Source organism: Saccostrea echinata, unplaced genomic scaffold, assembly GCF_033153115.1.
Source record: "Saccostrea echinata isolate AGI-Se365-2 ecotype Australia unplaced genomic scaffold, CSIRO_AGI_Sech_v1 ptg000051l, whole genome shotgun sequence".
Lineage (NCBI taxonomy): Eukaryota > Metazoa > Mollusca > Bivalvia > Ostreida > Ostreidae > Saccostrea > Saccostrea echinata.
Window position 1 is genome coordinate 6,292,226 of NW_026889800.1, and position 23,885 is coordinate 6,316,110.

General features: G+C 29.9%; 2 long non-coding RNA genes across 2 annotated transcripts; both read right to left on the minus strand.

Moving 5' to 3' along the window:
* Positions 1-1,483: 1,483 nt before the first annotated feature.
* LOC133203677 (uncharacterized) lies at positions 1,484-23,333 on the minus strand. Its single transcript, XR_009723444.1, has 3 exons — positions 23,251-23,333; positions 2,576-2,753; positions 1,484-1,869 (listed from the first exon to the last, which is right to left on the minus strand). It is a non-coding gene; the product is annotated as an uncharacterized LOC133203677 (long non-coding RNA).
* Positions 7,015-9,757, minus strand: LOC133203667 (uncharacterized). The gene is made up of 3 exons (XR_009723438.1): positions 9,714-9,757; positions 7,882-7,964; positions 7,015-7,239 (listed from the first exon to the last, which is right to left on the minus strand). It is a non-coding gene; the product is annotated as an uncharacterized LOC133203667 (long non-coding RNA).
* Positions 23,334-23,885: the final 552 nt, after the last annotated feature.

The window sequence follows — 23,885 nt, forward strand, 5'->3', positions numbered from 1 at the left end:
ATGATTTCATTTAATGTGATACTATCTCTGTCTAATTACAGATCACGTAGTGCCCACAACCATTAAATAATGCAAGGAGAAAAATAAGCTCACTACACTTTATATATATATTATCCCTAATAAAAGAAAAAACAAAATAAAACTATCTATATACTATAGTAAATAAATAAACAACAAAAATAGGAAAATATTCAGAAAACTAACAAAAGTAAATAGGTATTAAACAAAGAGACTCTTAGAGAGTGGATTTCATAATGAATTTGCTGGGACAAATTAAACAATAGATTATAGTAACTTTAAAATGTGAACTATGAAATCTAAGTCAATGTAATGCCACATGTGAGTTTCACCTGCAAAAAAAAAAAAAAAAACATTAAAAAGATGTAAATTAACAGAGGCCTATGTTTCCTGATATTTCTCTATAGAAAACATGATGATAAAGTGTTGTATTCTGAATACTACAATCAATGACTGATGTTTTAATAATTGAAATCATGTGTAACAATTATTCTCCAGAACATGAAAACACACAAAATAAATTGACATGTATGCTATAAGTTATATAATTTTACTCTGAATGACATTTTTCTCCACTACAGTAAGGGATTATCTCCATTACTTTCTCCTTTCACACCAAATTACGATTCATTTTATTTAATAGTACTATACGAGGTGTGAAACTCATCAGTCATAACATATAAACAAGTGACAAGATCCCTGTTTTCATTCTACAAAGCACCATAATTTTTTTTTTTCAAAAATTTCCTCATCCCCCATATGGGTTGAGTTGACTACCATTTGAAATGTCATCAACATCATCAAGAATGCAGTAAAGATATTGACTTCTTTAAACAAACATGTTCAATTTTCTTTTCATGAAAATCATACATTACTTGGTTCAAAACCAAGAAGAACATAATGTGCGTCTCATTGCACAGGTAACAAAACTTATTTAATTACATAAACAAAAATTTCATGCTTAAAAATGACATATTTCCATACAAATCACTTCTGCTTTGAAAAATATCTAATACATCCAGATAAAGAGAAGGAGTTCTTAACAATGTCAGGCAAGGTTAGCAATGTCTTAAAACAGAGACAAAAAGCTTCTAGGAATGTAAAATGGTTTGGAATGTAGGTAAAAAAAATGTATCTTAATAGGAATGTGTACATAAATATGTATTAATCAATTAAACAGAATGATTTCATGATACTGCAAAATCACACATATTTTTGTGGGTTCAAATTTTTGTGGTTTGAGGAAAAAATATGGGCTCTTGGGGATTTAATTTCGTGGATGAAAAATTGTTGAATAATTTATATATGAAATTTAAGTTTTATATATGAAATTTAAGTTTTATATATGAAATTTATGTTTTTTATGTATGAAATTTTAGTTTTATATACGAATTTTTACATTTCGTGGTTGTCAGAGTTCATGGGTCTCTTCATACCTTGAAATCAATGAAATTTAAACCCCCAAGAAAATTAGTGACTTTACAGTATATTTCAAACAAAAATATTTGTGTAGCATATGGAAATATTTTCCTACAAAACCCTGTAAAACCATTTCAGAAAGACATCCTTTAACAGCATATATTTGATATATTTACTATGAAATTAATCATTGACATTTTATGTTAGATTAAAATCATCAATGGTTACATGAATTGAAAAACAGTAGTGAGCAAATCAAAGAGAACAAAGGCTAACGATAGGCCAGACAGAGATTCTATTGGTCCACTGTAAACTGTCAAGGAAGCTTTGTTGCGTTTCATCCCTTCTGTCACTTAGGCAACACAGGGTGTTTTATTATGTGTGAGGGAGTTTCTCTGTGTGAGAAGTCTCAAACGGGTTGTCATCATGCGACTGAAAACAGAAATAACAACAAATTTAAAATAGGTTTATAGAGCATAAAAATTACTTTATATCTGGATCTTTACACAGTCTGTATCAAATAAGATGTTTAAAATGTGCATCTTTCAATAAAGATTAAGTTACATGTACTTTGATTTGGGAATTTAGAATTTTGAAAGATCATAGAAACACATGAACTTTAAGTTTAAATGTCAGATACTTCGGGGACTTGTTTGCTTAAGAGAGATGGGACTTTAAAATTATAGTATCAAAATACCCATTTATCTTGGACATATCAGACCAGAGGGCATTTATATGAGCATCTACTGAATAGTTTTTGTACAATATACCACTATTCCTGTCAATGTTCCTTGTATTTTTTTCCCCTCTAAGCTTACTGAATGGTTTTTGAACAATATACCACTATTCCAGTCAATGTTCCTTGTATTTTTTCCCCTCTAAGCTTACTGAATGGGTTTTGTACGTTATACCACTATTCCTGTCAATGTTCCTTGTATTTCCCCCTCTAAGCTCACTGATAGTTTTTGTACAATATACCACTATTCCTGTCAATGTTCCTTGTATTTTTTCCCCTCTAAGCTTACTGAATGGTTTTTGTATGTTATACCACTATTCCTGTCAATATACCTTGTATTTTTTCCCTCTGAGTTAACTTCATAGTTGATTGTTTATTATACCACTATTCCTGATGACGTACCTTGTATTTTTTCCCCCTGAGCTTACTGAATAGTCCTTTTTTCTTGGTTTCTGAGAAGGACACTGTATCAAAATGTTCATCCTCCCCATCCTCTAGGGCACATGAGTCGACACCTGGCAACTCCCCATCGTAGTTCGGGCCAGAACCCTCCACCAACTTCATATACTTGTACTCAAGTCTATAAAAGAGGGCCAATTATTAACTTTACACACATCCTCAATATACATATAACCCTTCTCAAGTCTATAAATAGGCCAATCATTAGTGGTACACAAGTCCTCAATGTAAACACAACCCTCACTACTGTAATGATTTTCCCCTTAGATTCCAAAAAATCCCCTGACGTTCCCCTGTCTGTCCCTGACATTTTCCTGTCTCCCCCTGACTTTCTCCTATGATCCCCTGTCGTTGTCCCTGACTACCCTGTCTACTCCCTGACGTCCCCTGACTTTGCCCCTGTTACCACTGTCTAACCCCCTGATGTCCCCTGACATTCCCTGACGTCCCTGTCAACTCCCTGATGTCCCCTGACTAAGTCCCTGACCACCCTGCCAACCCCCTGTCGTCCCCTGACATTCATTTTGACCAGGAAAAAGAGTTAAAATATGTATTGTTGCTATTTACTTGTGAGAAATACGTTACTCTTGGCAATTCTTAAGTTTTGTGAAAATATATATTTAGTCAATTGTTATTTGTTTGAATATCTTGAGAAATTTATTTCTTAATGTGATTGTATTTGATTGTTTTAGTTTACTACATGTAGCTTTTAGATAAATTTTATGGAGAATAAATGCCAGTTACTTTGAAAAGAATAAATTACAAATTTATTGAGTCTTGTTATGAATGGCAAGTAAATATATTTATATTTATTTATATGTTTATCTATATATCCACATGTATTTATTTATTTATTTGTTTTATTCATTTATTGACTAATTTATTAATTAAATCTGTTCATATATTTCTTTTTAGATATATTTTCCTTATTGAATTATTAATTAATTGATACATATTATATATTTATTTAGTTTTTAATTCATTTTATTTTAATTAATTAATTCTATTTTATTCAATTTATTTGTGAGTTTCGCATAAACAGTCGTAAGGTAAAACAAGATATAACAGTGCGACATTTAACTCCGGACACGACATTTGTCCGGACTTTCGCCAACCACTTTTCCAAAGATATGTGGAAACCATTTATGTCATCTGATGGGATTTTTTAAAACTTAACACATGAACCAAAATTTACACCTGATTATCTTCTAGGTAAAAAGATATTACATCTGAAACCAAGAAATCCCATGGGATAATGGTGGGATTTTTTCTCCTTACCAATATCCCACCATTATTCTGTGGGAGAAAAAGGTATTCTGTGGGATTTTTTCTCCCATAGAAGTTTGAAAATCCCATGAATGCTTTATAATGGGACAAAATCTCCCATATACTTGTATATAGAAGATAATCTCCCATCTCTTTATAAATGTGGGATTTATCCCATATTCATTACAAAATAGAAAAAAAATTCTCCCATGGGATAAAGAAACAACAGTTTTAAACCAAATAAAGAAACTATTGAACAGTTTAACTACTATTAATTATTTATTTTCATTTAGGTTATGTGTTTCCTAAACCATTTTTTTTTTAAATTTCATAAAATTAACCAATTTTGGGGTAATGTTTAATTTTTTCAATGATTAAAGATCAAAAAATCAAAAGTGGTTTTATCTCTATAACTTTCATTTTTTTTTTTTTTTTTGTTTTTGTTTTTTTTTTTTTAAGAAAAAAGGCAATTTCCCTTGTATGTAGATTACCTTCTTTTATTCCTTGTATGTAAATTTTGAATGGGAAAAATAAAAAATGCAATTAAGAAAGAACAAATCTTTTTTTGTTTATTTTCCTCCTAATCATTTAGGTTAATTTATTGCATAAGTGTCATTTGTCAAGCTTTACAACATGATCAGATCCATGCACGTTGTTAGATCTTTGCCTGTTTGCTACACTAAACTGATAGGTTTCCAATTAAAAAATCACATGAAATTGGGTCGTATCAGTCACTCTGAGATTCTTAAGAGAGTTTTAAAACTTATTTACATGCACAAACTGTAATAATTTACCTAATTTTTACTTTTAATTTTCTTTGTATGATCCTGATCATGCCTTGTTTTGTTCCAATGACAGCTGGAAATTATTTTACACATAACGAACCCGATCTGACAAATGAACAGAAAATAATGTTGAAAAAAATTCAACCATCTTCATTATGCACATTTACTGGTAGTTTGCATTAAAAATATTTAACAACCTTTTCACTTATTTCAAAACTTTCTACCTACACCTTAGAAACATATCAAGAATTTTCGACAGTTCATTGAACCCGTTCAAAAATAAACATGATGAAAGGGCATGGATCCAGAAATATTTGCGGTGGTACTCTACTCATTGTTTCATATCATCCAGTAGAAAACAAGTTTTCCTTAGTTCTGTTACTTCTTTAATAAAAGCACTCTGCTGATCTTTTACTTGTTATTTTTTGGTATATATAATAACCATGCACCATTGACATGTATTCAACTGATAATAGCCAAGTCACCTTAGGCCATTGCAAGTTTCTTCTTTGTTAAACGTCAGCATGCACCTTGTTTTGGACACCCCATAACACATAAAATAAGAGGTCCAGGCCACAGTTAGTTAATGCTCACTGTTAATACCCACGCGGATGCAAATATAGCAGAATGATATTGGGTACATGTATTAAACTTTTACCTCAGTAATCTACGTGTAATTTAAATAAGATGTTAGATCCGCACGCATACTCGCTAAACTGACTGTAGTGACTATGTGAGCGGATCTAACATCTAATTTTAACTAGATTGGTTCTTAAGTGGCTTAAATTTATTCAACTTCTTTCAGGAAGATTTTCAATTTTCTTGTCATAAATGCATACTGTCAATTATTATGCTTCCTGTCAGTTTGTCTCTACATAACCCATACCCTACTATTCTTGCATAGTGTTCTAAGGATTTAAATAGCATAAGCATACTATGCCGAAATAGTGCACGACTTCATTTTCTGAAGAAAAACTGACTGCACCCACGCCTGGGAGCGAACTCACAACCCCGAGATTGTCAGTCCGACGCGCTACCGATTACAACACAGACGCCGTTATAAATATCAATGTACTATAATATATATAAACTTAGTTTCAAATATTTTACACTTAAGTAGCTGCAGAACTGTAGCTCTCAGAAAAAATATATGTTGACAGACCAGAGAGCTACAGTGCCACCCATTGAAAAAACTGTATATTTATTGCGCACAAAAAAGTGCGCTCGGTTCTGAATTAATTCCTCGAAATTTTTACCTCAATTGAAAAAAAAGCTACATTTCAAAAAAGTCCTTACTCCTCTATAACTTTCGTAGTTTATACTTGTACTAAGTGCGTTGGACCGAATTCTCGTGAAGACCAAAATGGTAGTATAAATAGGCAAAATTTTCAATGATTTCAATTTCAGGGCCAGGAGGGCTGTTAAAAACAATTATAAGGAATGTTTTATTGTGGAAACAGTGAAAGAATATGTTAGAAACACACGTTTAGTAATATTTTGAGATGACAGTTTTAAAAACACTGAGAAATAAATCGAGAAACAGCGCACGAAAAGTGCACAATAAATATACAGTTTTTTCTATGGGTGGCACTGTAGCTCTCCCGTCTGTCAATATATATTTTTTCAGAGAGCTACAGTTCTGCAGCTAACACTTAAGATGAAAAATAAACAAAATAATTCTTCTAAAATAGTTTCTTGCAATTGCCCCCATCACTCAACTACTATTCTCTAAAACTATCTGTACATTATACCTAAAGCCTCCGGCTTGTGCACCATGTGTCAAACCCTGACTACTTTTTAAGAATAGTGCATGCAAAATACAACACTATTATATAAATATGCACATTTCATGAGTTCCCTAGTTCATTGAATAAAGGTACACATACCTTCATTTTACATTTAAGGACATACGCAAGATACCTTACCTACTGATAATTTTTCAAGATATTCTAAATTTAAACTTATAATACATGTACCATATAACATATTTTTAAACAAAAAATCAGCATGCATTTCCAGGGATTTTGAAAAGATATTAAAGTTTGAAAAATTTTGCATTATTCAAAGAAAAATGTACAAAAATTACAAAACATAAATTCCAGATTTTTTTTATCAAAATTGTTTTAGAAGAGATTTACAAATCCATATATAGACAATAAAAATATTGCACACAGGTCCTTCATTTAGTGGAACTCTTCAACTCCAGGGAAGAACCCAATAAAGTGCAAACTACGTTGCGTATGACCTTAAATGCCCGTTTATATAAGAGAAAAATAAATTAAAGAACTTGTTCTAATTAAAATAATGAAAAAAAAAATCCTTATTTAAGCCTTTAAGTTTAATTTTTAATTAAGAAATTTGACAGATGAATAAAAAGAGTAATATACAATATAATACTTCTTAAATTAATTCTCTTGGTTCCATTCATTAGATATTCAATATTCGAGTCAACACTCTATACATGAATGAATTATCAAAAGTTTTGTCCTTAAAGTTTTCAATGGATCCACAGATCATGAGGTGATGTCTCCTTTTATGTGTATGTATCTGTGTACACTGAAAAAAAAGAAAGTCGCTGTGTGATGAAAAGGATAAACCCGAAGTCTCTGATGAGACTGTAGCTCTACTGGTCTATATGTATAACAAAGAAAAAGTAACACTTGGATTTGAAACTTTGCAACAGACGGCAATAAATAGAATTATGTATCTAAGTGTAGTCTACTTGTGTGCCACATTATATTGAAATCATACCAAAATTGTAGGTGGAGTAGCGTTTTAAAGGAATTTTACAGAAATTTCTATTTTTAGTAACCATGGCAGCACCGTTCATTGAAATGTACCTTAGTGCAGTCTAAGTTATATTGAAATCAGAATAAAACTGTAGGAGGAGTAGTGTTTTGAAAAATTACAAACAGATGGACAGCTAGACAGACAGACAACTAGACGCCATGGACAGACAGACAGACGGACAGCTAGACGGATGGACGAGGGACACCTTCCTATCCCATAAGCTCTTCTGGTCTCTGACCAGTAGAGCTAAAAAAAAATATCAAATTTGATTTTTTTTCAATGTTAAAGAAATAAAACTGCAAAATTAAATTGTAAATGGTTGGTTGCGTACTAATTATTCAAAGTAGTTTTTGTTGTATGGTTTGAAAAATTTTATTATTCATTCTCTCTATTTTCACAAAGAATTACCTTTGCATTTCTTGTATCTACAAGGGGGACAAATCTTCAAGTGGTACATGTACACTATATGTCAGCTACTATACCTTCATTTTCTGTTAAAGAAAAAAAATAGAATAAATCATACAATACCAATTACATGTATAATAACAAAGCATGGATTAAATTTTTCACTAAAATTAGAAAATGAATTGAATATCGATCACTCAAATTTCTCGATCCAGCCAAAATGACTGACACTAAAATTTACCCCTACTGAGGTCGAAGTATAAAAGTATAAATTATTTTTATCTATCAATATACCATAAATGAAACTTTGTGCATGTTCTGCATTCATTTACCGGTATCTGTATTAAAGTAGTTTTATGCCCTTGAGAATTTTTCATGATGTCATGCCATAATATTTTCATGTCTGTTTTTTTTTCTCTGTGGTAACTCTTTGAAAGTTAGCGGAATTGATTTCTTGATAATTCTATCGGAATGTAAATTAGGCAGGTCGATAGGTCGGGAGCTAAGAAGGCCTAATATGCATGAAAATCTCGTGCGCACCTGTCTCTGTGTCTGACGCTAAGGAGGCTAAATATGTATGTAAATCTTGTGCGACTACCTTTGTGTTTGACTTCAGTGGGTGAGGACTATTGAAATTGGCATGGGAGTCCTTGTGTAATTTAAATCTATGTCTACATTAACATTGCAGGTTATCCTGCAACATTCACGAGAATGCGGTCTTTATTTCTTAAACATCCCATATCCTATCAATTCTAATAAAAAATCATATTATTAGTAATAAAGCTAGAACTTTTTTTTTTATTTCATTTCCAATTAATAGAAAAAATATTTTTACAAATAAATATGTAAAATAAAAAAGTCCTAGCATTTTTGTCTTTTATAATTTACTTACACATAAGCATCTACATGATGTATATTTTTTCCCCTCAAAAGAACATGAACATAACTTAATAATGATATTCCTAAGTATGTATTCATGGTATAAAAAATGAGTTTAGCAGTATAAAGATTGATTTTTCACTCAAAGTTTTAAGACTGTTTTTCAGAGATTAAAAAAAAAAAAAAAAAACATTGATTATATCAATAATCATGTGGGTACATGTCCTATGTAAACTTCAGAGGATCAACCAATTTTCTAACAGAGAATTAGTAATTTGATATTTGGATACTTCAAACAATATAAGTAGGAGTTTTGGGGGTTATTAATTATGTCCATCATGACATGTACTATAAGCACTGACCCCCCATATCTCAAAATTTATCTTGACACCAAAAAAAAAAAAAAAATAGTACTTGCAACACATGCAATGTTTGTTAATCCCTAGTACACTACAGTAGTAGGATACTTTTAACCATGTCTGAGAGAAGATAATTAATTTTCTTATCAGTAATGCTGATGACTGTGATCAAGATACTTATAAATTGTAACTTGCAAATTATAGACAAATTTAGACATGACAGTATAATTTTTTAAGTACAATCATCAGCTAGTGTACACATTGAAAATATTCGAACGAACGAATACTAGCCTACAACGTTGTCATTGAGGTAATTCGAACGAAAGAATAATATTCCGATATGTATAATTTTCTGACGATTATTTACTTTGTTAACTTGTATAATGTACTACTGAATAACCCCATCGACTGCTAGCTCTGGAAACACTTTACAGTGACAGAAATTCATAAGATTGTTTCATCAGTTAACGAGGAATCAGGAATCAGATCTTTAGACTTCAAAAAAAAAAAAAAAAAAAAAAAAAGAATCTATGAGCCATGTATTAACATGATTTAAATGAAATAAATAACAAATTCAATAATTCTAGATCTACTTACAAAAATAGAGCAGGTCTTCGTCATAATTTTGTTTACAAACATCACGTGGAAATTCATAATCTTGTCGCCATTTTTTTTTTTTTTTTTTTTGGTTGGTATTGGGTAATTCTAGGAATATAATGCATCCGTCTGCACAGAATTTTTAAGAAGTGAATCTATAGATAGAATATTACTGCTTCTTTTTATTTATTGGTTTATCTTTTTTTAATTTAAACAATGCATAGTTCACGAGAAAACAAAGAAATGAAATAAATTATCAGGCCTATTTTTTTCAGATTTTTATTGTTGTTGTTGTAAATACTGCCATGGGTAATAATGGTTATTAAAATGCCCAATACCAAAAATATTAACATTTTATATAAATGGGACATCATCATGATCATTGAGAACATGATAAGAAGGAGGAGGGGTAGTGGACGGGTGGGTAGTCTCTCTGTATCTCTAAAATAACAATTAATGTTTCCCTTGAAAAGTCAAGAAAATTTTATTTGCATGGTCAGTGGGATATTCAGTACAAGTTTAAAAGTCCAGTCAGTACATAGCCTCAATAAAGCCCCTTCTTCTTCTTTTAATTCACGACATTTTGATATATTGTTAACCTTCTATGATGTTCAAAATTGTATCATTCACCAACCATCCTTCATGTGATAATCAATAGTAACGTATAAATTTTTGTCACTTCAAATCCCATTTTTGTGAAACGTAGAATGAAAAATCAAAAGCTATACGAGCATTCATTTTACTTTCATAAACATGATTCAAGTTTATATTTTCGAATTTTTTGACAAACGTTTGTTTGTATCATCTGTCCTTAAGGGGGGGGGGGGGGGGTATGCAATTTTATATTAATTGTTTGCTATCAATTATGAACGATGTAAAATTGTTTGGATTTAATTTTTAAATTGAAAATGAAAAAAAAATTATGACTTAATCCAAAGGTTTAGTAAAAGCATGGAGTTTGTTTTTCATGAATTTCTATTGTAGATTCATTTGTTAAATCGACTTGCTGTGTGTTAATATCCCTTGTGTATGTTTTGTTAGTTCCAAGCAAATTGTGACAGTTTTGCTACCTGGGGAAAACAAAAGACTCTTAAATGCCTCTAGGTATATACATACATGTATCATACCCTATGGAGATCTGGGGTGAAGATATTGGTTTCTTGGAAGTAAGCAAGGGGAGGGAGGGGGGTAGGTTTAACAGCAGACTTAAGTTGCTTTATTAGTATTCAAACATTTACTGCAAGATTAAGAAAAACAGGTAATACAACAGAAGTTGATTATTTTTCTGTGAAATCAAACTCAGATGACAAATATCCAAAAAAAAAAAAAAAAAAAAAAAAAAAATCAGATTGAGCTGAACTTGGGATCGACACCCCCGTCCAAAAATATAGTCCCGTCCAAAGCTAAAGCGTTTAGAAGTCAGCAGAGTCAATATCTCGAAGTGGGTCTTGTGACGCATTTATGAATATGTCCTATTATTGTTTTTTATCGATAAAATAAAAATAAATCATTTATAAAATTATAGCTTTAACTCTAGCTTAAAGAATATCCATGTCCGATCTAGGACACTATAGCATAATACGATACTCTTTACAGAGTTATGTCCCTTTCTAGAATGTAAGTTATAGATTTTAAAATACTTATGGTCTTTACGTTTACGTGATTTATTTTTTTCATCTAAACAATAATAGCCAATGTAACTTTTATTTTAAGAAAGTTTGGACGAAAAGGAATTTTTTTTAAAGTTTAGTAAAAAAAAAATGACAATTTATAGATCCTTGATTTAAATTATAGTAAATAATCAAAGCGGTCCCCTTAGGACTGTTGGTATATAAATAAGATAATATGTCATTCTACTATATAACTTCAATCACCTTGTTTTAATGTTATCCTGTAGATCACATTCGCATTTAAAAATATCTATCGTGGAAGACCAAACTGATTAAATTGTAAATAGAAAAAATGAATAAAAATATATAATTTGATATTTGAAAGTTAATGATGTACCAAATGTAAATTCCGTGTGAAAAGTATACACATATACTTAACTTTCCTATCAATAATCTTGTATTCAAAGTGTACAAACTGTACATTTCAGATACTAGATGCAGGACTTGTGAAATAAAACAAAGGGCTAATTGCAGCCATATGTCTGCCGATAAGGCCACTGTTGTTTAATTTCAAGTCTATTTCAGGTTTTTTTTATATATACATGTATTGAAATCTTACGAGATTGTACAAACTTAGCACTGTACATCAACACCAAATACAGAGTAAGAGTGGAAAGCTAAAGATTCACACATTTTATCGTTATTCAGTAAAACAAAAAATAAAATTAAAACAATTTTAAAAAATCAAGCAGAAGAAATGTTGCCCCCATATGCAGATGTCTCTTTTACGCTACGAATATTATGCAACAAAATTATAAAAGTTGTACAGTCCCTGAAACGTTCTACTTTCCCATTTTTCCGTTCGCTCACCGTTCGTTCACCGTTCGTTCAGCGTGCGTTCACCGTTCGTTCACCGTGCGTTCACCGTTCGCTCTCCGTTCACAGTTTTGCGTTCACCGTTCACCGTGCGCTCGCGTTCACCGTTCACAAAGCGTTCAGCGTTCGCTCTTCGTTCCGTTCACTTTGCGTTCACCTTGCGTTCAGCGTTCACCTATCGTTCAGTTTTCATTGCCATTCGGAACTCCCAAGTGAAAGGACTTATCTTTTTGTAGGTATGGAGTTACAGATTTTTTAATTTAATAACTAACATATCGTGTTTGAAGAATCATTATTTCATGGGGGAAAATATCAAAGACGTATATTTTTATTATTCTAACTTAGCTATTAGGTTATTTATTAAATTACTCTGGAAAATAAATGTTGTTATAAGCACATTCTGTACCTATGTAGAACGATGCTGAAATATTAAATTTAACTAAGGGCAATGTGCAAATACTTCAAGCACTGCAACATTTTGTTGTTTTGTTAAAGATATGAGATATAATTATCCAAGTCAAATAATTACGCAGCAAAATTACGAAAATATTTATTTCTAACGCGTTTTTTTATTCAGTTACTACAGAAAATATGATAGAACTAGTTCTGAGAGTTATACATAGTACTGCAGATATCCTGTTAATTTATTATCTTTGGAGCGAATTAAATTGATAGTGTGTTTAAAGGAAATATTTATTTAAAATGTAATGCACTACAGAATTTTCGCTACTATAATACATGTATATAAAGTCTATAGTTATAGTGAAAAAAATTCTTTCTTCACCGTAACTTTATATGTTTGCGATATGATTAATACCCTTTCCCCCCCCCCTTTCCCCTAAATCGGTTACTTAGTCAGTAATGTATTTCCAGAAAATTTTAATTAACCTGTTAAAAAAAAGTTAAGGTCTTTTTTAGAACAAAAATCTCAGCCTCAAAACAAACATGCATCTAAAAAAGTCACAAAACAATAGTAGTTCACAATGTACATGTGTCGGCGGTGGTATTTGAAATTGGCAGAGAGTATGTTTCAAATTCAAGTTTTAATGCCCCATATATTTTATTCATTTATTATTTAAATGTTGATATCAAATCTAGAAATGATAAAAATAAATGTTATAACTTGTTGGAAATACTCGCACTTCGTCTTCGATGTGACGAAACTTTCACACCTGCACAGTGTCGAATGATTTTGATTGACAGGACAAGCACGTGGACTTCGTGTGAACTTGAAGCAGGAAAATAAAAACGAGTAATACTGTCAAACAGATGGATATGATCTGTTGATAAAAAAAAGTTACTTTCACTGTCTAATATATTTAGAAAAAATTTTCAGTTATTGTTTGATATAGGTACAAACATTTAGTGAAGCCTGAAAGGAAGGGGGGGGGGCTAAAACGGAATCTCTCTCTCTCTCTCTCTCTCTCTCTCTCTCTCTCATTTGTCTGTTTAATAAAGATTATAACAGCATATTACTTAAATATCAAGTTCTGAAAATTGAATTTATAACAAATAATATGAATATGTATCTTTGTATTATCTTGTCCGAGTATAATCACGGCCATCTACAGATACACGTAGAAGTCTGCTCAATAAATCATCATGAAAAATAGAAATGACACATAATATATCATTGTATTAAAATTTAAAATACGAGCGTATAAATGCGAAACGTCCACTGACCTTTGTAATTAATTTTTTTTTTCATTACTTTACATGAAATCGCCTTGACACGGAGATATATGAATGGATGTTACAATCGCTTTAATTCATTCTATAAGTCAGAAGTTTTCTCTGATTTGTTATCAAATAAGAATAAACATTTTTATTTTCCAACTAAAAAATATCTTTTATACTTCAGCGTTCGGCAACTATTCCAATGTTTTAATGCGTTAAAAATCGTATGATTAAAAATTTAATGTGCATGAATCGTCTTTCTTAGGACAATTTTTGAGAATTTATTTTATTTACTTATTTATTCATTCATTTATTGATTTACTTATTTATTATTATAATCATTTTTTTTTTTGGCACCTGACATTATAATACAATAAAGTAGTTTCAATGCAAGGAAAAGATCAGAGGCATTCCGAATATATTGTTCATCTTGCGTTCACCGTTTGTTCACCGTTCACTTTGCGTTCGCGTTTGCGCTCCGTTCGCGTTCTGCGTTCGCTCACCGTTCACCGTTCACACATCGTTCACCAAGTTGCGTTCAGCGTTCACACATCGTTCACTCACCGTTCGCTCTGCGTTCGTTCAGCGTTCGTTCACCGTTCGTTCAGCGTTCGCTCACCGTTCAAGTGGGAAAGTAGAACGTTTCAGGGACTGTATGCTTCTATAAATTCTTCATCAGTTGAGCCCACCTCCTTACATGTACCCCACCCCATCTCAAAAGAGTACTGAAATTGCTTCCAAAGGCTTGATTGTATTTCAGTATCTTTGATTTGCTGAAGAATTTTCAAGAGATCTAGAGTAATTTATTGATTCTGGAAAATCTTATATAATGTTGTAAAAGAGTGATCAGATTGAAATCATTGAATGATTCCAATTTCACACCTTTGAAAATATATTGTAAAATTTAGCCTGAAGGGAATATTCTCACACCTTTTTTTTCCCCAGGACTTCAATGTAAACAGTGATATACACATATATTCAACAATTCATCTCCACACCGACTGATGATGACTCGAGCCATTTCCTGTTTATTATCAATTTGTGTATATACTTTGTTTTGGAGTACCTACTCTAAAAATTATTTTAAAACATTTTCCAAGAAAAAACAACAACATTTTAAAGTGTTGATTAATGGACATACAAAAATATGTATAGTTATAGTTTTTTTTTTACTGCAAAACAATGAAGATGACAATGGCTAATAATTAGTAAATATAGTTAACCTTGTTAATTAAGTTTAGGTAACAATATGTTGGACTAATTATATTGTTAGTGCTATTATCACATGAAAACAGTTATTGGTATCTGTTTCCAAAAAAAAAAAAAATTCAAAATACATGTATTTGAATGTACACATGAGGCTTCATGGTTTGCTCATTCAAAGATCTGTTGCAACTCATTTTCATAATTAAAAAACCATCATTTATTCAACATGTTATTTTTTTCTTATTTAACAGATTAAAAATATATATTCATAAAATATACTTTTCTAACATTTCAATTTAATTTTACCAATTTATATATATGCATACATATAATATGACCTTTCCTATTACAATGCATTCAGTACTGTCTTTTATGGTGCAGATTACAATCACTTACAGAATTTAGACTCAATTTACCAGAAATTGTATTTTTCATTTCATAACTAATTGTTTGAGAAATTTAATGATAATAATAAGTGTATAAATTAAATGAAGAATATCTAACTGTGCCATATTTCATCGTAAGTTTTTGTATGAAGAAAAACTATATATGTATACATCTCAGCTCTTTGATTCATTCCTTGAAAAAATTATCAATATAATTACAATCCTTTAAATTTAAAAATGACCCAAAATTTAAAGTTATACTGATATAGAAAAGAGTAGAAATTCTGATATTGTAAAAATTAAGACTTCAATTTTCATAGGGAACATTTGCCATGTTAATTAAACTCACCTAATCTTACTGGTGTGTTCTCTTAAATGGCTATATATAACTTTTTTTATTTCTCAATGAAATTTTGCCAATTTGATATTATTTTGCTTGCAATAGCATGTACTTTCTAAATGTAAAATGATAAATTGTAAAAGGACTGACATTTTCATAGGGAGAATCCATCATCATATTATACTCCGTCAATCGTACTGGTGTGTTCTCTTGAATGGCCATAACTTTTTTATTTCTCAATGAAATTTTGCCAATTTGATATTATTTTGCTTGCAATAGCATATACTTTCTAAATGTAAAAAGATAAATTGTAAGAGGACTGAAATTTTCATTGGGAGAATCCATCATCATATTATACTCTGTCAATCGTACTGGTGCGTTCTCTTTAATGGCCATAACTTTTTTATTTCTCAATGAAATTTTGCCAATTTGATATTATTTTGCTTGCAATAGCATGTACTTTCTAAATGTAAAATGATAAATTGTAAAAGGACTGACATTTTCATAGGGAGAATCCATCATCATATTATACTCTGTCATTCGTACTTGTGTGTTCTCTTGAATGGCCATAACTTTTTTATTTCTCAATGAAATTTTGCCAATTTGATATTATTTTGCTTGCAATAGCATGTACTTTCTAAATATAAAACGATAAATTGTAAAAGGACTGAAATTTTCATAGGGAGAATCCATCATCATATTATACTCTGTCAATCGTACTGGTGTGTTCTCTTGAATGGCCATAACTTTTTTATTTCTCAATGAAATTTTGCCAATTTGATATTATTTTGCTTGCAATAGCATGTACTTTCTAAATGTCAATTGATAAATTGTAAGAGGACTGAAATTTTCATAGGGAGAATCCATCATCATGTCATATTACTCCGTTAATCGTAGTAGTCTGGTGTGTTCTAATGAATGGCCATAACTTTTTTATTTCTCAATGAAATTTTGCCAATTTGGAATTATTTTGCTTGCAATAGCATGTACTTTCTACATGTAAAGTGATAAATTATAAAAGGACTGAAATTTTCATAGGGAGAATCCATCATCATGTCATATATTACTCGTTAATCATACTAGTCTGGTGTGTTCTCTTGAATGGCCATAACTTTTTTATTTCTCAATGAAATTTTGCCAGTTTGATATTATTTTGCTTGCAATAGCATGTACTTTCTAAATGTCAATTGATAAATTGTAAGAGGACTGAAATTTTCATAGGGAGAATCCATCATCATGGTATACTCCATTGATAGGAATTGGTGTGTTCACTTAATTAAATTACCATAACTTTTTGTACTTTTCAATGAAATTTAGCCAGTTTGGAATAGATTTTTTTTGTCATAGCATTCACTTAGTAAATCAAACCTAATAAATGAATTTGTGTATATTTTTTGAAACATTAAGAAAATGACCAATGGGAGACTTTTTTTCTACTCAAGACCAGGTTTTAAAATTTAAATAAATTATTTGAAAAGGGAGAGCTTTATCTGCCTTATAAATACAGTCATAATTACTATTCAAAAATAGAAATTAAGTTTTTAAAGTCAGATACCTGCATGCATATAACATATGAATTTATTTGACCCCTAAATTCATCTGTGAAACCTGAGTGGACTACAAGTTTTCTCCTTTTATTTCATGCAAATTCACTTGGCTGAGTACTTTTATTTGATAACGCTCTCCGAGTGAAAACGCTACCATGATTAAAAATAATTCAACATTCATTTAAAGTAGAAAAATATAGTCGTTATAGAACAATTGAATACTTTATTTAGAATGAAACGAAACGCCCGGAGTGAATCCACATAGTCGAGACGAATCCACCCAATACCGATCAAGATCTCCACTGCGCTTTGTATTCGTAGTAAAATTACACATTCTGTAAATGCATTGTTGCAACTGTGATGCAAGAACAGGGAAAGATGCAGTCTGCTGAAAGGATTAATTCACGTACTTTTAAATCAATTTAGTCTCATTTATATTCATTTTATTGAGATATTGGTTTAATACGTAATGCTTGAATTATTCCACAATCACCTCAGCGCAATTAATAAGTCAAAAAGAAAGGTGCTTTAGTTCAGTTCAGTTATGGAGTTCCCTCCTATGTATAAGGAGCACCCGAGAAGGTGGTTTCATAAAATACATTTAAAGGTCGGAAGTATTTCAGCACTTATAATTATAACCCATTACAAACCTATTTCAATGATATTTACAAAAATATTTTAGTTACCATTCATTATGAAATCATTTCAAGATAGATCCATGCAGAAGTCTATTTAAGGTTTATGATAAACACTGATAAAAGTAAAGAATAACAATTTTATATCTAGACCACAGCATGTATATAATATGACAGTAAAGTTTTTTTTTATAGTGATATAAAGCTAGAGTAGAAATATTAAAGTAATGATTTTAAAATGTTAAGTTTGCAATGAATTATATGGCAAAAAGCTTTCAAAAATAATTTTGACCCTTGACTGTATTAGATTAAAAGAAGATGGACTGTTTTTCCCTGTACATTAAAGAGATAAAAACAATTTCCATTCTCCTGTAGGATAAAATATTCTATAAATCATTTTGTTAGAGAACTTTTAATCCTATTAGTGACAATTATAGAACTTCTTGTCCTATTTCACAAATTATGGGATAAAAAATCCCATGTAAGGTTAAAAATGGGAGTTTTGCTTCTATAGGAGAAAAAATCCCACAGAACTCATTTTTCTCCCACAGAATAATGGTGGGATATTAGTTAGGAGAGAAAATCCCACCATAATCCCATGGGATTTCTTGATTGCAGGTGTAATATCTTTTAATCTAGAAGATATTCAGGTGTAAAGGTTAGTCCATGTTGTGCGATTAAAAAAATCCCACCAGATGACATAAATGGTTTCCATGTATCTTTGGAAAAGTGGTTGGCGAAAGTCCGGACAAATGTCGTGTCCGGAGTTAAATGTCGCACTGTTATATGCTTCAAAGTATCTTTTAAGCATATTTACATTGCTTTTAATTCTTTTAATTTCATGATGGGTATCAAAATAATTGTCTTATTACACACAAACTGAATTCGGAATTTGTTTTATTGCTTCTTTGACTTTGGTAAAAAAAAAAAAATAAAAAATGTTCCTTAAAAACTGTCATGGCTGTGAGAGTAGTTCCGAGCTGTTGATAGTTGACCAGTGACTCTGGGTACACAGATCAGACACCTATTGTTCTTTTGACTGACCACTGTACACTGTTTATTCTGTGGCAGCACGACCGTATCCACTCTGCAGGTGTTATTTCTTTCACAACCGTGACAAGTTTTTGAGGAAATTTTTATTTTACCAAAGTAAAAGAGAACAATAAAACAAATTCCAGATTCAGATTGTGCGTAAGGAGACGATGATTTTGATACCCATCATGAAATTTAAAGAATTAAAAGTAATTTGAATATGCTTAAAAAATAGTTTGAAGCTAATTTTTTTTACCCGAAGATTGTTTATGAATTACTACACAAATTGAATTAAATAAAAATTAATCAATAAATTAAAATAAAGGAAATAAATAAAATAAAATAAATAAATAATTTAAATAAATAAATTTATTTATTAAAAATTAAATTAAACAAATACGTAAAAATAAATTTGATAGATATAATTAATTAATGAATGAAAAAATAAATAGATAAATTAATGGTCAAAGACATAAATAAAAAAGATACATCAATAAATTTAATTCAAATAAATGAATAAATTTACTAAATATACTTCAAACAAATAATTAGATACAAAATCAATATTTTTATTTATTGTTTTACTTATTTCTTTGTATATCTTCCTATTTATTTTTTTTATCTATCAGTCTATTTATTTATTTAATCTATTCATTTCATTTTTTTTTTTTTTTTTTTTTTTTTTAGATATTTGTTTTATTCAATCATTAATTAATTAATTAATTAATGTTATTTCTTTCTTTCTTTATTTTGTTGATTCATTTTATTTTAATTAATTAATTTTTCAATTCATATTTATTTTTGTAGTTCCCCATAAACAGTCTTATGGAAAAACAAACGATGCTTCAAACTATTTTTATTCATATTTCCATTTCCTTTAATTCTTTTAATTTCATGATGGGTATCAAAATAATTGTCTCATTACACACAAACTGAATTCGGAATTTGTTTTATTGCTTCTTTGACTTTGGTAAAAAAAAAAAAATAAAAAATGTTCCTTAAAAACTGTCATGGCTGTGAGAGAAGTTCCGAGCTGTTGATAGTTGACCAGTGACTCTGGGTACACAGATCAGACACCTATTGTTCTTTTGACTGACCACTGTACACTGTTTATTCTGTGGCAGCACGACCGTATCCACTCTGCAGGTGTTATTTCTTTCATAACCGTGACAAGTTTTTGAGGAAATTTTTATTTTACCAAAGTAAAAGGGAATAATAAAACAAATTCCAGATTCAAATTGTGTGTAATAAGACGATGATTTTGATACCCATCATGAAATTAAAAGAGTTAAAGTAATTTGAATATGCTTAAAAAAATAGTTTGAAGCTAATTTGTTTTACCCGGAGACTGTTAGTGAAAAACTACACAAATTGAATTAAATAAAAATTAATCAATAAATTAAAATAAAGGAAATAAATAAAATAAAATAAAATAAATAAATAATTTAAATAAATAAATTTATTTATTAAAAATTAAATAAAACAAATACGTAAAAATAAATTTGATAGATATAATTAATTAATGAATGAAAAAATAAATAGATAAATAAATGGTCAAAGACATAAATAAAAAAAGATACATCAATAAATTTAATTCAAATAAATTAATAAATTTACTTAAGATACTTCAAACACATTATTATGTACAAAATCAATATTTTTATTTATTTTTTTAACTTATTTTCTTGTATAGTTTTCTATTTATTTATTTTTTATCTATCTGTTTTATTTATTTATTTAATATATTCATTTCTTTGCTTTTAAATATTTGTTTTATTCAATTATTAATTAAGTAATGTTATTTCTTTCTTTATTTATTTTGTTATCATTTTAATTAATTAATTTTTTCAAATCCTATTAATTTGTGTAGTTCCCCATAAACAGTCTTATGGAAAAACAAACGATACTTCAAACTATTTTTATTCATATTTACATTTCTTTTAATTCTTTTAATTTCATGATGGGTATCAAAATAATCGTCTTATTACACACAATCTGAATTCGGAATTTGTTTGCTTCTTTTACTTTGCTACAAAAAATAGAAATGTTCCTCAAAAGCTGTTCGGTTGTGAAAGTAATTCTGAGCTGTTGATCGTTGACCAGTGACTCTGGGTACACAGATCAGACACCTATTGTTCTTTTGACTGACCACTGTATACTGTTTATTCTGTGGCAGCACCACTGTATCCACTCCGCAGGTGTTATTTCTTTCACAACCGTGACAAGTTTTTGAGGAAATTTTTATTTTACCAAAAGTTAAAGGGAACAAAAAAAAAACAAAAAAACAAAACAAAACAAAAACAAATTCCAGATTTAGATTGTGTGTAATAAGACGATGATTTTGATACCCATCATGAAATTAAAAGAATTAAAAGTAATTTGAATATGCTTAAAAATTAGTTTGAAGCAAATTTGTTTTACCCGGACACTGTATATGAAGAACTACACAAAATGAATTGAATTTAATTAATCAATATTAATTATTATTATTAATCAATATTAATTAATTTGCTTCTTTTACTTTGCTACAAAAAATAATAAATAAATTAAAATTTTTGAATAAAATAAAATAAAATAAATAAATAAAAATTTTAAATAAATCCATTTGTTTACTGATAATTAAATAAAACAAATAAATAAATTAAATAGATAGATTGAATAAAAAATAAATCTATAAATGGAGAAAAAAGAATAGATAAATAAGCAGACAAATTAACAAATAAACAGATATATGAATTAATAAAATAAATAAACAAAGAAATAAATAAATAAACAGATAAATAAATAAATAAATAAATAAATAAATAAATAAATATTTACATGCCATTCGTGCTACATAAGACGCAATAAATTAGTAATTCATTTTTTTAAGTAACGGCATTTATCCTTATTAAGATTTATCTGAAAAGCTAGTAACAATCAATAAAATAATATTTTGAAAGAATTCGCTACAGATATTTCAAACAGAAAAACTAATGATTAAATCTACATTTTCACAAAACTTGAAAATTGCTAGGAGTAAGGTATAGATTTTCTCACAAGTAAATAGCAACAAAACATATTTTAACCCTTTTTCCTGGTCAAAATGAATGTCACGGGACGAAAGGGGGTTGGCAGGGTGGTCAGGGTCTTAGTCAGGGGACATCAGGGAGTTGACAGGGACGTCAGGGAATGTCAGGGGACGTCAGGGGTTAGACAGTGGTAACAGGGGCAAAGTCAGGGGACGTCAGGGAGTAGACAGGGTAGTCAGGGACAACGACAGGGGATCATAGGAGAAAGTCAGGGGGAGACAGGAAAATGTCAGGGACAGACAGGGGAACGTCAGGGGATTTTTTGGAATCTAAGGGGAAAATCATTACAGTAGTGCCTGCTCAAGTCTATAAATAGGCCAATCATTAGTGGTACACAAGTCCTCAATGTAAACATAACCCTGCTCAAGTCTATAAATAGGTCAATCATTAGTGGTACACAAGTCCTCAATGTAAACACAAGCCTGCTAAAGTCTATAAATAGGCCAATCATTAACTGTACACAAGTCCTCAATGTAAATACAACCCTGCCCAAGTCTATAAATAGGCCAATCATTAGTGGTACACAAGTCCTCAATGTAAACATAACCCTGCTCAAGTCTATAAATAGGCCAATCATTAACTGTATTCAAGTCCTCAATGTAAATACAACCCTGCTCAAGTCTATAAATAGGCCAATCATTAGTGGTACACAAGTCCTCAATGTAAACATAACCCTGCTCAAGTCTATAAATAGGCCATTCATTAACTGTACACAAGTTCCCACTAAAATTCTTGTTATACATTTATTTATTAATCATACTTCTCCTTTTCAGAGCTTGGGAGTATTCCCTTGCTATTACATACAACATATTATAAGGTTAGACAAAAATAGTTATCAAAGCAGTAAACACACCTACAGAAAGATCTTTTAAAACAAAGTTTTTATAGAAGATAATGCCAGTTAAAATAATAAAAATGTCATGTATTTAGATTATCAGATTCTAGTATTGTTATATATTAATTTCACCACAATGTATTGAAAAAACTACAATTACCAGATTCAAATTTGCTGAAGGCCATTTCCCTTTTCAAGTTGTGTTAATTATATTTAAATAATTATTCCAGTTTTAAGTTTTTAAATTAATTGAAAGAAATAAGAAAAAGTTGAAAGTAAAGCATTGGTAAGAATTTATCAGTGAAAATAATAAAAGTCTTACTTTCTGTTTCTACACCAGCAGTAAATCACACATAAAAACAGCAGAATTCCCACTCCAACTGCAGAGGGAATGCCCACTTTTAGCTGCAATAGGAAAAGATAGAAAACTCAGTGCATAAAAGCTTACATACACATTACCAAAATAATTTTTCCATGAGCACTTAATATTTGAAATACCTCTGTATTCAAATAAAACTTTACCTTATTAAGATAAATTTCTTTTTTACATTAAGAAAACTGCACTCTATGAACAATTCTAATTTTCTACAAGTCTGTGTAGTATAGAAGAGAGTTTCCCTTTATAAAATGCAATTAACATTACACAAGGACATTAACATCAATTTTGAAAATAACTTCTAATTATGCAATTGTGTTTAAAGTCTAGTGCAAGTATGCTATAGGATATATTATACACTGTAACTTCTATATTCAGGATATACTATACGCTGTAACTTCTATATTTCAGGATATACTATACACTATAGCTTCTATATTACAAGATATACTATACACTGTAACTTCTATACTACAGGATACACTATACACTGTAACTTCTATACTACAGGATATACCACACACTGTAACTTCTATATTACAGGAAGTACTATACACTGTAACTTCTATATTACAGGATAT